General features: G+C 46.5%; 1 pseudogene; it reads right to left on the bottom strand.

Annotated features, from left to right (window-relative positions):
- Nucleotides 1-7,237: 7,237 nt before the first annotated feature.
- Nucleotides 7,238-10,791, bottom strand: LOC111522904 (annotated as a pseudogene).
- Nucleotides 10,792-12,969: the final 2,178 nt, after the last annotated feature.

The raw sequence follows: 12,969 nt of genomic DNA, 5'->3' as shown, positions 1-12,969 counted from the left end.
ATTCTCCTGCCTCAGCCTCCCGAGTAGCTGGGACTACAGGCGCCAGCCACCTCGCCCGGCTAGCTTGTTGTATTTTTTAGTAGAGACGGGGTTTCACCGTGTTAGCCAGGATGGTCTCGAACTCCTGACCTCGTGATCCGCCCGTCTTGGACTCCCAAAGTGCTGGGATTACAGGCTTGAGCCACCGCGCCCGGCCGTTTGTTTGTTTTTAGACTGAGTCTTGCTCTGTCGCCCAGGCTGAAGTGCAATGGCACAATTTTGGTTCACTGCAACCTCCTGGGCTCAAGCAATTCTCCTTCATCAGCCTCTCAAGTAGCTGGGACTATGGGCACACACCACCATGCCTGGCTAATTTTTGTGTTGTGTGTGTGTCTAGACAGGATTTTGCCACGTTGGCCAGGCTGGTCTCGAACTCCTGAGCTCAGGTGATCTGCCTGCCTCAGCCTCCCAAAGAATTGGGATTACAGGCGTGAGCCACCGTGCCTGGCCTTGTATGTTGTTTTGGGTATGGAGAAATCCATTCTGCATGCCCCAATTTAGGGGCCACAAATTTGGTGGAAACCATACTAGTGATTGAACAGCAGCATTGTTGCCTAAGTGTCTTATTACTCTACCAGGCACATAATTATTTTCCAACGATTCAGTAACTTCGTTAGCTTCTTCAGGTAAATAAGCCTTTAATTCATCAAATACTCTTGGAATGCCATCAGCTGGAAGGAACATCAATGTAGACAAATGATGCCTTTTTAAACTGAAGTTATTGTTTTTGCCACATTGCTTGGCCAGTCCACTCATCTGAGTTTTCCACCAAATGCGTTGGACTGAATAGAAAAAAACAAACTTTATTAGAAGGTTACCTTGTAACCTTGATCACACCTAATTCCAAATCTGTCATTACGGTTTGGATATTCAGTTGAAATCCATTTTCTTCTGCATAGTTTATCAAATCTTCAAATAAACTTTTATAAATTGCACCACTTTTTTCAGTCATTAATACATAAACAAGTGGATAAGTTCTAGAGTTTTCAGACCCAATAGGGGCAAGAATTGTATATAGTTGATTTAAAAAAAAAAAAAGGAGTGACAGTTTTGAAAGTCCCATTTATTTGCCACAGTGAACTATATGCAAGTTATTTTTTAGTATTAGAGTTAGTGATAAACATAAAAATTCTATCTTCTTTGATAGTCAAACCCCTAATCAAGAATAGTTTGGCTGAGTACAGTGGCTCATGCCTATAATCCCAGCACTTTGGGAGGCCAAGGCAGGAGGACTGCTTGAGCCCAGGGGTTTGAGACCAGCCTGGGCAACATGGCAAAAACTCTTTCTCTACAAAAAATACAAAAATTAGCCAGGTGTGGTGGCACATACCTGTGGTCCCGGCTACTCAGGAGGCTGAGGTGGGAGGATCATTGGAGCCTGGGAAGTTGAGGCTGTAGCGAGCCATGATCATACCAGTGCACTCCAGCATAGGTGACAGAGCGAGACCCTGTCTCAAAAAAAAAAAAAAAAAAAAAAACTAGCTCACCATTTAATGTGTTTTGTAACATTGGAGAAGCCTCAGTATCAGCAAGCATCTTTAGTTCAGAGGTTGCTGAGCTTGTTAGATTCTTTTTATTCCCTGATGAAGGGCAATTTTTGAAGGCAAGCATGGCACCATGTGTGAAGGGGCAGAAGTCCTACATGACTGAATAATTTGGTAGAGGAGATTTCTTGCATTTTTTTGCCAGCAGTTTCACTTCTATCATCTTCAAAACGTTTGCTACATTTGCATTTGTGAAGTGGTTCTGGTCTACAAATGTTTTAAGTATATGCTGTTCATTTGAAAGTCTGGTTATCGCCTGCCCATTGCAATTAAGTGCATTTCTATTTTCACAGAACCAAATTAAGTTCACAAATCCACCCTTTGTGAACTGAGAACCCATACACATCTCCTTGAACTGTGCTTCATTTCCAAATAAAGACAATAACAAGGCAGTAGTTCCACCTAACACGATCCTGTGATAGTGATTTTCAGGATTTTAGACTTTATGGATTTTGATCTTTTAGGATTTCAACATTCAGGGTTTTGTCTTTCAGGATTATTATCCAAATCTGCCTGAGACATCTTCTGATTAAACTAGAAGCTCTGAGGGGTGCCTTAGACCTCTTGGTGTCCCCATGACTTGGCTGAATGCCTAGCACAGAGTGGCATGCAATATTAGTGAAGGAGACGTCTGCTGGGGAGGTGAGAGGCTGGGTGAATTTTGAAAAGGGATTCATCTCCAGCAGATGCTTGGGGCTGGGTGGAGAAACCACAGACCAGGAACATGTGTTCCCTTGGCAGATAGGCCTCTTGGGGTTGATCTGTTCCAGCGGGAGGCTAGGTTCTGAGATCCAATCACTGCCTCAGGCCCCAGTCCAAAGTCCCTGCCCTGATCAGTCAAGACCCGCATCCTTTGCTCTTCTGAAGGCCGGCCTTGAAAGTCTCATTATCCTGGGAGAGTCTGATTTTCACCTGGCACTCAGGTCTCCAAAGATCCTAATAGTTTTTCTAGTTTCTACAAATGTTCTCAGCCCTAGGAATAGGATTCCTAGATGCATCCTTTATCACTTCCATCTGCATGACCTTGGGCAGATTCCTTCTGGACCTCAGGGTCCCATCTGCACTGCAGGATCCACTGTGCCTGCTCTGTACCTTTCCTTGCTCAGCAGCATGAGCCAGTGCATGCACTGCCTGTGTATTAGTCTGTTCTCCCACTGCTATAAAGAAAGACCTGAAACTGGGTAATTTTTATTTTTATTTTTTATTTTTTTGAGACGGAGTCTTGCTCTGTCACCCAGGCTGGGGTGCAGTGGCCGGATCTCAGCTCACTGCAAGCTCCGCCTCCCAGGTTTACACTATTCTCCTGCCTCAGCCTCCCGAGTAGCTGGGACTACAGGCGCCCGCCACCTCGCCCGGCTAGTTTTTTTGTATTTTTAGTAGAGACGGGATTTCACCATGTTAGTCAGGATGGTCTCGATCTCCTGACCTCGTGATCCGCCCGTCTCGGCCTCCCAAAGTGCTGGGATTACAGTCTTGAGCCACTGCGCCCGGCCAAACTGGGTAATTTTTAAAGAAAAGAGGTTTAATTGGCTCACGGGTCCATAGGCTGTACAGGAAACATAGCTGGGGAGGCCTCAGGAAACTTACAGTCATGACAGAAGGCGAAGGGGAAGCAAGGTACCTTCTACTCATGGTGGCAGGAGAGAGAGAGATAGTGAACAGGGAAGTGCCACACACAGTTAAACTATCAGATCTTATGAAAACTCACTATCATGAGAACAGCAAGGAGGAAATCTGCTCCCATGATCAGTCACCTCCCACCAGGCCCCACCTCCAACATTGGTGATTACAATTCCACATGAGATTTGGGCGGAGACAAAAACCCAAACCATATGGACCTGTAACCCCTAAGGCTCTACACCACTTCCTGAGGGCCTGCATGCAGGGTGCCCTGCTGTCATCTATGTTAACTCGTTTTATTCTCACAGCAATCCAGGCAGGTCCTCACTGTTACCTTTGTTTTTCTTCATTGAAATCTTATTTTAAATATATGGTAATTTAAACAATTCACACTCACACCTGTAATCCCAACAAGTAGGGAGGCTGATGTGGGAGGATCGTTTGAGACCAGGAGGTTGAGACTAGCCTAGACAACATAGTGAGACCCTGTTTTTAAACAACAACAACAACAAAAAAAAAACAATTTTTTTTTTTTACCAGAAAAAAAATCAAAATTTTAAAGCTCCAAAAGGTACTCTCTGAAAAAGTCTTCCTCTGGCCTGGCATGGTGGCTCATGCCTGTAATCCTAGCACTTTCGGAGGTGGAGGCAGGTAGATCACTTGAGGCCAGGAGTTTAAGACCAGTCTGGCCAACATGGTGAAACCCCATCTCTACTAAAAATGCAAAAATTAGCTGGGTGTGGTGGTGGGTGCCTATAATCCCAGCTACTTAAGAGGCTGAGGCATGAGGATCGCTTGAACCCAGGAGGTGGTGGTTGCAGTGAGCCCAGATTGTGCCATTGCGCTACAGCCTGGGCAACAGAGTAAGACCCTGTCTCCAAAAAAATAAAATAAATAAATAAATAAAAAAGAAAATAATAAAAAGTCTTCCTCCTTCCCCCTTTCCTTCTTCAGCCACCCAATTTTTCTTCTTGGAGAGAACCCAAAAGCCCATTTTTTGTTTATCTTTTCTGAGACATTTTATGTTTTATGCACGCACAAGTAAATGTGTGTAAATGTTACGTCTCTCTGTCTTCTGCCTCCTTGATTGGTGGCTGTTATGTCTCTCCGTCTCCTGCCTCCTTGATTGGTGGCATGCTATGCTTGTATTCTGCACCTTGCCTTTTTTTTATTAACAACATACCCCATCCCCATTATTTTAAATGAGAGGATTCTGAGGTTCAGAGGGCTTATGTAGCCTAGTTGGTGAATGCAGGTCTCTCTGAATGCAAAGCCCGTGCCTCACTCTAATTGGGGAGGCTCTGACTGGGGAGGGAGTGTCAGCTGGCCTGCGCCCCCTGGATGTGCCCATTCAGGGCCTCTCCTCAGTGAGCCCTGGGCAGCTCTGACTGCCGCATCTCCTGGTGCCAAGGGAACTGGGAAAGAACTAACCAATGGTCCGGCCTGGCAGAGTGTCCGTGGACCTGGAGAAAAAAGGGCTTTGTTTCACACCCCCTGAAGACTGGCAGTAGTTGGCCTGCCCGGCCATGCTGCCTTTCTCTGCACCCTCTATAAGAGCGAAAACATTTTCTCTTCCTGCCAAGACCTGATGGCAGCCTGGCGAGTCCTGTGGTGGCCCCTCCGAGGGCCGGCTCCCACGCCTCACTGCCTTTTGATGGCCTTGCTGGAGATGGGCAGCTGCAGTGGTCCCTGCCAAGGCCTCGGGACTGGCCTCTCTGAGAATGTACATCTGCTCCCACGTCTGGATCTCACTGCTGCACTGGGAAGAAACTCTCCCTGCCCGTGCTCCGGGCCAACCAGCCTTATGGGGATTGGTGCAAAGGCTGGGGCCCAGGGAAAGCTGGCCAGCCTGAGCTAATGGGAAAGCATCATTGGTAGTTAAATGTGTAGTTATGCTTTTCCCTACAAAAAGCCCTGTGACCTCTTCTTCCTCAGGCTCTCCTCTCTTCAAAAACAGCTCAGCCTGAAAGGTCTCCTGGGAGGCTGCAAGCAGCTTCCGGTGCTGCGTGCTTGTGAGTGCTTGCTCCTGGGTCCAGGCCTGCTGGCTGGGCTGGAGGGGAATGCCGGGAGCCAGGAGCTGCCTAAAGCTCACAGCTCTAGTGGGGTTTCTCCTTAGAGGAGCCAGTGCCCCAAACCAGGATTTACTCTTTTTGCCCTCAGGCCCCAAGCAAGGCGTCCAGCAGGTCTGTCCCTGAGCAAAGAGCCAATGGGCAGTGTCTCCGTGCCTCATCCTCCCAAGTGTGAAGTGGTCACAATAAGGAGATTTGTTTGCTTGGTTTTTTTCCAGGTGCTTCAAAACACTCTTTCATAATTGATATTTTATTGGTTGTGTTGAGGCTCAGTACACAGACATTTCAGTTTGCACACAGTTCTTATATGTACTGAAAATCTAAAAAGCCATGTATTATAATTCTTTTTAAAAGTTATTCCAGTGACTTTCCAGCTTAACATTTGGAGGCAAATTTTCTTTAAGAGGCTATCAAGTACCAGTATCTGCACATGTGGATAAGCTGTTACATACATCCCACCAATACACAACTGAACAGCAAATATACCACATACTCACATTTTCAATCTTTCACAGCACATTAACAAAGTTACTAGGAAAACAGGACTACTACGACCAAGGATGTTACAGAGTGCACACAATTCTCAGGGAGTGCCACGATCAAGTGGATTTCTTTAGGAAACAATTCTGATAAAAAACAATATGGGGCCGGGCGTGGTGGCTCAAGCCTGTAATCCCAGCACTTTGGGAGGCCGAGACGGGCGGATCACGAGGTCAGGAGTTCGAGACCATCCTGGCTAACACGGTGAAACCCCGTCTCTACTAAAAAATACAAAAAGCTAGCCAGGGGAAGTGGCTGGCACCTGTAGTCCCAGCTACTCGGGAGGCTGAGGCAGGAGAATGGCGTAAACCCAGGAGGCGGAGCTTGCAGTGAGCTGAGATCCGGCCACTGCACTTCAGCCCGGGCGACAGAGCGAGACTCCGTCTCAAAAAAAGAAAAAAAAAACAATATGGGTAGGCCCGGCATGGTGTCTCACGTCTGTAATCCCAGTACTTTGGGAGGCCGAGGAGGGCAGATCACCTGAGGTCAGGAGTTCGAGACCAGCCTAGCCAACATGGTGAAACCCTGTCTTTACAAAAATGCAAAAAATTAGCCGGGCATGATGGCAGATACCCTGTAATCCCAGTGACTTGGGAAGCTGAGGCAGGAGAATTGCTTGAACCCAGGAGGTGGAGGTTGCAGTGAGCCGATATCATGCCATTACACTCCAGCCTGAGTGACACAGCGAGACTCTATCTCAAAAAAAAAAAAAAAAAAAAAAAAAAAACAAACAACAACGTGGGAATAGAAGTAATTTTAAATGCTCAGGACATTAAATGCAGGACTGTGACTCCATATTGCCATTTAGTATGCTTTGTATTATAGGATGTAAAAACTAACCCCTCTGTCTATGGAATGTTAAGCTGACACCCAAGACAGTCAAAGCCTCCCATAATCCAATAGCCCACTCTATTTTCTGGTTGTACCAAAAAATAAACAAGCAGCAAATGGTTTCACCTTTTTTAAAAAAGCATTTACACTTAAAAAATGGTATTAGGTGTGATTCCCTCCTTCTTAAAAATGTTTCTAGGCCGGCCATGGTGGCTTACACCTGTAATCCCAGTACTTTGAGATGTCAAGGCAGGCATATCTCTTGAGCTCAGGAGTTTAAGACCAGCCTGGGCAACAAAGTGAGACTCTGTCTCTACAAAAAATATGAAAAAGTAGCCAGGCATTGTGGCATGCATCTGTGGTCCCAGCTACGCAGGAGGCTGAGGTGGGAGGATGGCTTGAGCCTGGGAGGCAGAGTGCAGTGAGCTGAAATGGCGCCACTGCACTCCAGTCTGGGCATCAGAGCCAGACCCTGTCTCAGAAAAAAACCACTATTATTTTGTAAACTTGCATTTATGAAATAGTTGATGAAAATATTTATCTCGATTGTACAAAAAGGGAGACGGGGACCACTGATAAAACATGGTATGTGATTTAATCAGACTTGGCTTCTTTCTCTCCAGCTTCATCAGCTGGAGAGAAATCATTTTAGTTTCTCCATTTTCTGCAGGTAAATCTTCTTTAGTTTCCTAGTTAGCCACTTAGGCCTGTTTTCCCTTTGCTCCCCTTTCTCCTTTCGTTTGCACTTTTTTGTCCGAAGATTTATCCTTCTCTGCTGCCTTTTTCAGCTTCGTTTCCACTTTTGCAGGAGCAGGTTAGCTGACAACCACGCCAACCTCCTCCTGGGCTCTTCCTTAGAAGCTGCCTCTGTAGAGCAGATCTTCCTCTTCCTCTTTGGCAGTGGGGAAGGTGCGTGCCCAGTGCTGCTGGCTGTGGAGGAGCTGGGCTGCCTCGCCGCTCACAATAAAAAGATCTGATGAAGGCAAGAGTGCCCTGATTAAGGGAGGAGACCACCCCTCATATTGTCTTAGGCCCAATTTCTGCCTCCAAAGAAAGAAGAAGTAAAAACTAAAAGGGAGAAATGGAATCCACAGGCAGATAGCCCAGCACCATGTATTGGGCCTGGTAGTTAAAAATCAACCCCTGACTTGGCCGAGCACGGTGACTCATGCCTGTAATCTCAGCACTTTGGGAGGCCAAGGCTTGCAGATCATGAGGTCAGGTTTTCAAGACCAGCCTGACCAACATGGAGACACCCTGTCTCTACTAAAAATACAAAATTAGCTGGGGTGGTGGCTCATGCCTGTAATCCCAGCTACTCGGGAGGCTGAAGCAGGAGAATTGCTTGAACCCTGGAGGCGGAGGTTGTGGTGAGCCGAGATTGCACTATTGCGCTCCAGCCTGGGCAACAAGAGTGAAACTCCATCTCAAAAAATAAAAATAAAAAAATAAATCAGCCCCCGACCTAACTGCTTGTGTTATCTATAGATTCCAGACATTGTATGGACAAGCATTGTGAAAATCCTGTCCTGTTCCATTCTGATTATTGGTGCATGCAGCCCCCAGCCACTTACCTGCTGCTTGCTCAATCGACCACAACCCTTTCATGCAGACCCCCTTAGAGTTGTGAGCCCTTAAAAGGAACAGGAATTGCTCACTCAGGGAACTCGGGTTTTGGAGACGTGAGTCTGCCGATGCGCCCAGCTGAATAAAGCCCTTTCCTTTTCTACAATTCGGTGTCTGAGGGGTTCTTGTCTGTGGCTCGTCCTGCTACCTGATGAAGCCGGGAGAGCAGCAGGCTGAAGCTGAGCCTCTGCTGGGAGAAGCTTTGCTAGAAGAGCAAAAATAGAGGAGCCTGTTGGTGGCAGGTGGGGAGAGGAGAGAGCTTTGCGTTGGCTGGGGTCCACACTCAATCCAGGTGTTACCGGAAAGGGGTCCTGATACAAACCCCAAGAAAGAGTTCTTGGATCTCCCCCAAGAAAGAATTCAGGGCGGATCCATAGACTAAAGTGAAAGGAAGTTTGTAAAGAAGTGAAGGAATAAATAAGGGCTACTCCAGAGGCAGAGCAGCCCTAAGGGCTACTGGTTGCCCATTTTTATGGTTATTTCTTGATTATATATGCTAAACAAGGGGTGGACTATTCATGTCTCCCCTTTTTAAACCATATAGGGTAACTTCCTGACGTTGCCATGGCATTTGTAAAGTGTCGTGGCACTGGGGAGAGTGTAGACATGAGGATGACCAGAGGTCATGCTTGTGGCTATCTTGGTTTTGGTGGATTTTGGCCGGTTTCTTTACTGCAAACTGTTTTATCAGCAAGATCTTTATGACCTGTATCTTGTACCAATCTCCTGTCTCATCCTGTAACTTAGGATACTTAACTATCTGGAATGCAGCCCAGTAGGTTTCAGCCTCATTGTACCTAGCTCCTATTCAAGATGGAGTTGCTCCGGTTCAAATGCCTCTGACTCTGGGATGTGGGCCCCCAAATGTGGTACAGGGGGGACATGGCCCAGGGCATCTTCAGCATGGGCCTGTCCTGTGAGGGATGGCAAGGAGAGACATCAGTGTTTGGGATGTAGGTCCAGTACCCTGAGAATGGAGTGGCCTGACACAGGTCACAGCCCACTTGAAGCCGCTGCAGATGGCAGCGATTGTGGAGGCGATTGCAGCCTGCAGTCTTTCCCAGAGGTGCAGGGGCCAAGAGAAAAACGTTCTTTTTGCTGTCTGAAGGTTCACTGAGAATCATTGACAAAAGGCAGACTAACAGGCCAAAAAGCATACAAACCTATTTGATCATAATTTTATGTGATGGAGGAACCTTCAGAATGAAGATCCCGAAGATACAGAGGAAGCTGTCCATTTTTATGCTTAGGTTCAGAAAAGTATGAGTGGTCATGTAGAACTGTGATTGGACAAAACTCTAATGCTAATAGGCCGAGTGGGGAAATGCAGCAAGGCCTGGCTATATATTTCCTTCTTGGCCTCTCTGTGCAGCATTCCTGCCTTCTGGGTATGGGGCAAGACTCTCTGTGGAACGGGGATCTCGTGACCTATTATCGAACAAAGTAGGTTAGATACTTTCTTTTTATTTATTTCTTTTTTTTTTCTTAAGACAGGGTCATTCTGTTGCCCACGCTAGAGTGCAGTGATGTGATCCTGGCTCACTGCAGCTTTGACCTCCCAGACTCAGCTGATCCTTCTGCCCCAGCATCTCCAGTGGCTGGGACCACAGAGCATGCACTACTGCACCTGGCTAAATTTTAAATTTTCCGTAGAGAGGAGGTTTCGCCATGTTGCCTAGGCTCATCTAGAACTACTGGGCTCAAACAATCCACCTGCCTCCACCTCACTAGGTGCTGGGATTATAGGCATGAGCCACTGCACCTGGCCTGGTCAGATGATTTCTTTACAGCCATGTTTTATACAGAAAAAGGGAGGACGTTAGAGTAATATTTTGGGGTTTGATGGCTGGCTTTGGGGAAAAGGAGTTCTGGTTTCTAAGACCTGCCTTGGGGAAGAGAGACTCTAGTTTCTGTGGCTAGCCTTGGGGGCCAGAGACAGGAGGCAGGAGAAGATCAGAGAGAAACTTTTGCTTCTGAGGCTGCTTTTGAGGCCTCCAATTTGGAGGAGCATCTTTTGAGCCCCAGTCGCAGCATAGGGGAAAATGGTCATACTACTGAGAGAGGGTAAGAAGAAGGCTGTGGGTCCCCGCAGGGAAGTTCAGGACAGCACTTGTGCAGGAGTTCTCTGGGAGGTACTGGAAAGCAAGCAGGGGACTGTCACCCCAGGAATGCAGGAAACAGGGTTCCGGTGCTAACTCAGAAGGGGGAGGGTGTTGGGAGACCCTCCTGATCCTCCCTCCCAAACACATCCTTCAGGGAGTTCAAGCAGCAAGTGGCTACCCACATGCTTTTTCATGGAGAAAATAGAATTTTACCCGGTGTGGGGTTTTGAGAGTTCGGCTGACATCCTTGGCAGCTGAAAGGCACTAAATCTGCAGTCAGAAGGCCTTATGGAGAGACATTCAGAGTGTGCTATGTGTGATTCAAGCAGTCTGACCTGTCTCTGAGAGCCACTGTGGTTTTGTTGAGATGGGCACTGGGCACTTGTGCTTTGTTAGTCCTGGATGAGCTTGTTTCCCCATGGGACTTGGAGCTTCTCCTGGTCACCTTCATGTTCCATTGGCATCCAACACAGGCTTGCCAGATAGGACATGCTCAGTATGAGGATGGAAAATTTAATAAACCATTTGAAAATTTTCAGAGCCATTTTGCAAATATGAATGAACTGAGGCTTATAAATAATTAGAGGGATCTGTCTGGTGTTCTGTAGGACACCCTACTTTTGTTCTTTCCCCTCCAACCCTAGTAGAAAAGAAATTTTTAGCATGATAATGAGGCAAAGTCAGGTTAGGAGAGGTCATGAAAAAAGGTTTGTCTGCCTGCAGATTCTCACCTTGGTGAATCTGAAAGACCCAAGACCCCTAGAGTAGGTAAGTCCCCATCTCTGCCCACTCCTCTAGGATGGAACCAGGAACAAGGTTCCAGGACCACACATGTCAGCTGTCAGGGTGGTACCAGGCTTGCAGGGAGGGCAGAGAGGACAACAAAGGGAAAGAGAGGAATACCAGAGAGAAAAGGGGATGCCTGGATCTCTATCCAAGCCTGCCCTTATGGGAAAAATGAAAAGTAATGTTTTGCACCACCCTATGAAATTGCTCATTGACTAAGATTTTGTTCCAGTTAAGGAATAATATCCACAATACCTTCTTGAGTATTGTGATGAGGGAGTTAAGCAGCCAAGCATGTTGCTAATATTTTGAATGAACCCAGGAGCTATCACCCCCTAAAATGTCACATTGTTATGCTGATTGCTTCAAACTGAAGGCACCTGGGAAAACAGTGGATACACAGAGGGGCTTTTCCTGAATTTCCCTTATCTGAGTAAAGGTAGATTCTCCAGAAGGAAGTCAATAGTCGTGAAAACCCTCCCTAGAAATTTGTATCTATCAGGAAGATTAACATGTCACAGGACTCAAACCTAGGAGAGATTAAAGTTGACGTTTCATCCAGTCTATTACCTATTCTTCTGAAGGCTCATCCTTTTTTTTTCATAACCATCTGTATGTAGGTGGCCTACATACCCCACTTCCCTCTCCCCTAGATGGGTAATGATGTTTCAGTCAATGACAGACCACATGTAAAATGGTGGCCCCATGAGAAAAAAAGGGAGAAAAAATTTTTTTTTTCTTTTTTTGAGACAGGGTCTCACTCTTGCCCAGGTTGCAGTGCAGTAGGCTGATGCAGCCTCGACCTCCTTGGCTCAACCAATCCTCCTGCCTCAGCCTCTGAGTAGCTGGGACTATAGGTGCACACCATCATACTGGGCTAATTTTTTAATTTTTTTGTAGAGGCAGGGGTCTCACCATGTTACCCAAGCTGGTATTGAACTCCTGGCCTCAAGTGATCCTCCCATCTTGGCCTCCCAAAGTGCTGGGATTACAGGTGTGAGGCCATAGGCCTGGCTGAGCTGAAAAATTTCTATCATCTAGTGACATCTAGCCTTGATAATGTCAAAGTGTAATATATTATCTTTTCTATGGTTAGACATGTTTAGATACGCAAATAGTCACCATTGTGTTACAGCTGCCTACAGTAGTCAGTGCAGTAACATACAGTAAAGTTTATAGCCTAGGAGTAATAGGCTATACCTATAGCCTAGGTATGTGGTAGGCTATGCCATCCAGGTTTGTGTAAGGGCACTCTATGATGGTCCCACAAGGATGAAATTGACTAATGGTGCATTTCTCAAACATATCCCATTCCTTAAACAGTGATGATTAGAAAACTTCATTGGGTTACTGGGTATTTGCTTTTCTGTGATGCCTCTGTTGGGGGTCATAAAACAATAGCCCAAAAAGAAGGCCTTAGAGGCAGCTCTCTCTAACCTTTTAATCTCCTGTTTCTAGACTGTCGTTCTCTCTAGAGGCTAGCCATAGAAACTAGAATCCCTCTTTCCCAAGGGAGGTCATGAAAACCAGACCCCTTTTCCCCAAAGCCAGCCATAAAACCCCAAAATATTACTAACTCTGCTGCCACCCCAGCCTTTCTGTGTAAGAACTGGCTGTAAAGAAATTTACCTTTTTTTTTTTTTTTGAGATAGAGTCTCTCTCTGTTGCCCAGGCTGGAGTGCAATGGCATGATCTCAGCTCACTGCAACCTCCGCTTCTTGGGTTCAAGTGATTCTCCTGCCTCAGCCTCCCGAGTAGCTGGGACTACAGGTGTCCACCACCGTGCCTGGCTAATTTTTGTATTTTTAGTAG

Source organism: Piliocolobus tephrosceles, chromosome 6 (genome assembly GCF_002776525.5).
Source record: "Piliocolobus tephrosceles isolate RC106 chromosome 6, ASM277652v3, whole genome shotgun sequence".
Lineage (NCBI taxonomy): Eukaryota > Metazoa > Chordata > Mammalia > Primates > Cercopithecidae > Piliocolobus > Piliocolobus tephrosceles.
This window is presented reverse-complemented; position numbering and strand designations above follow the sequence as displayed.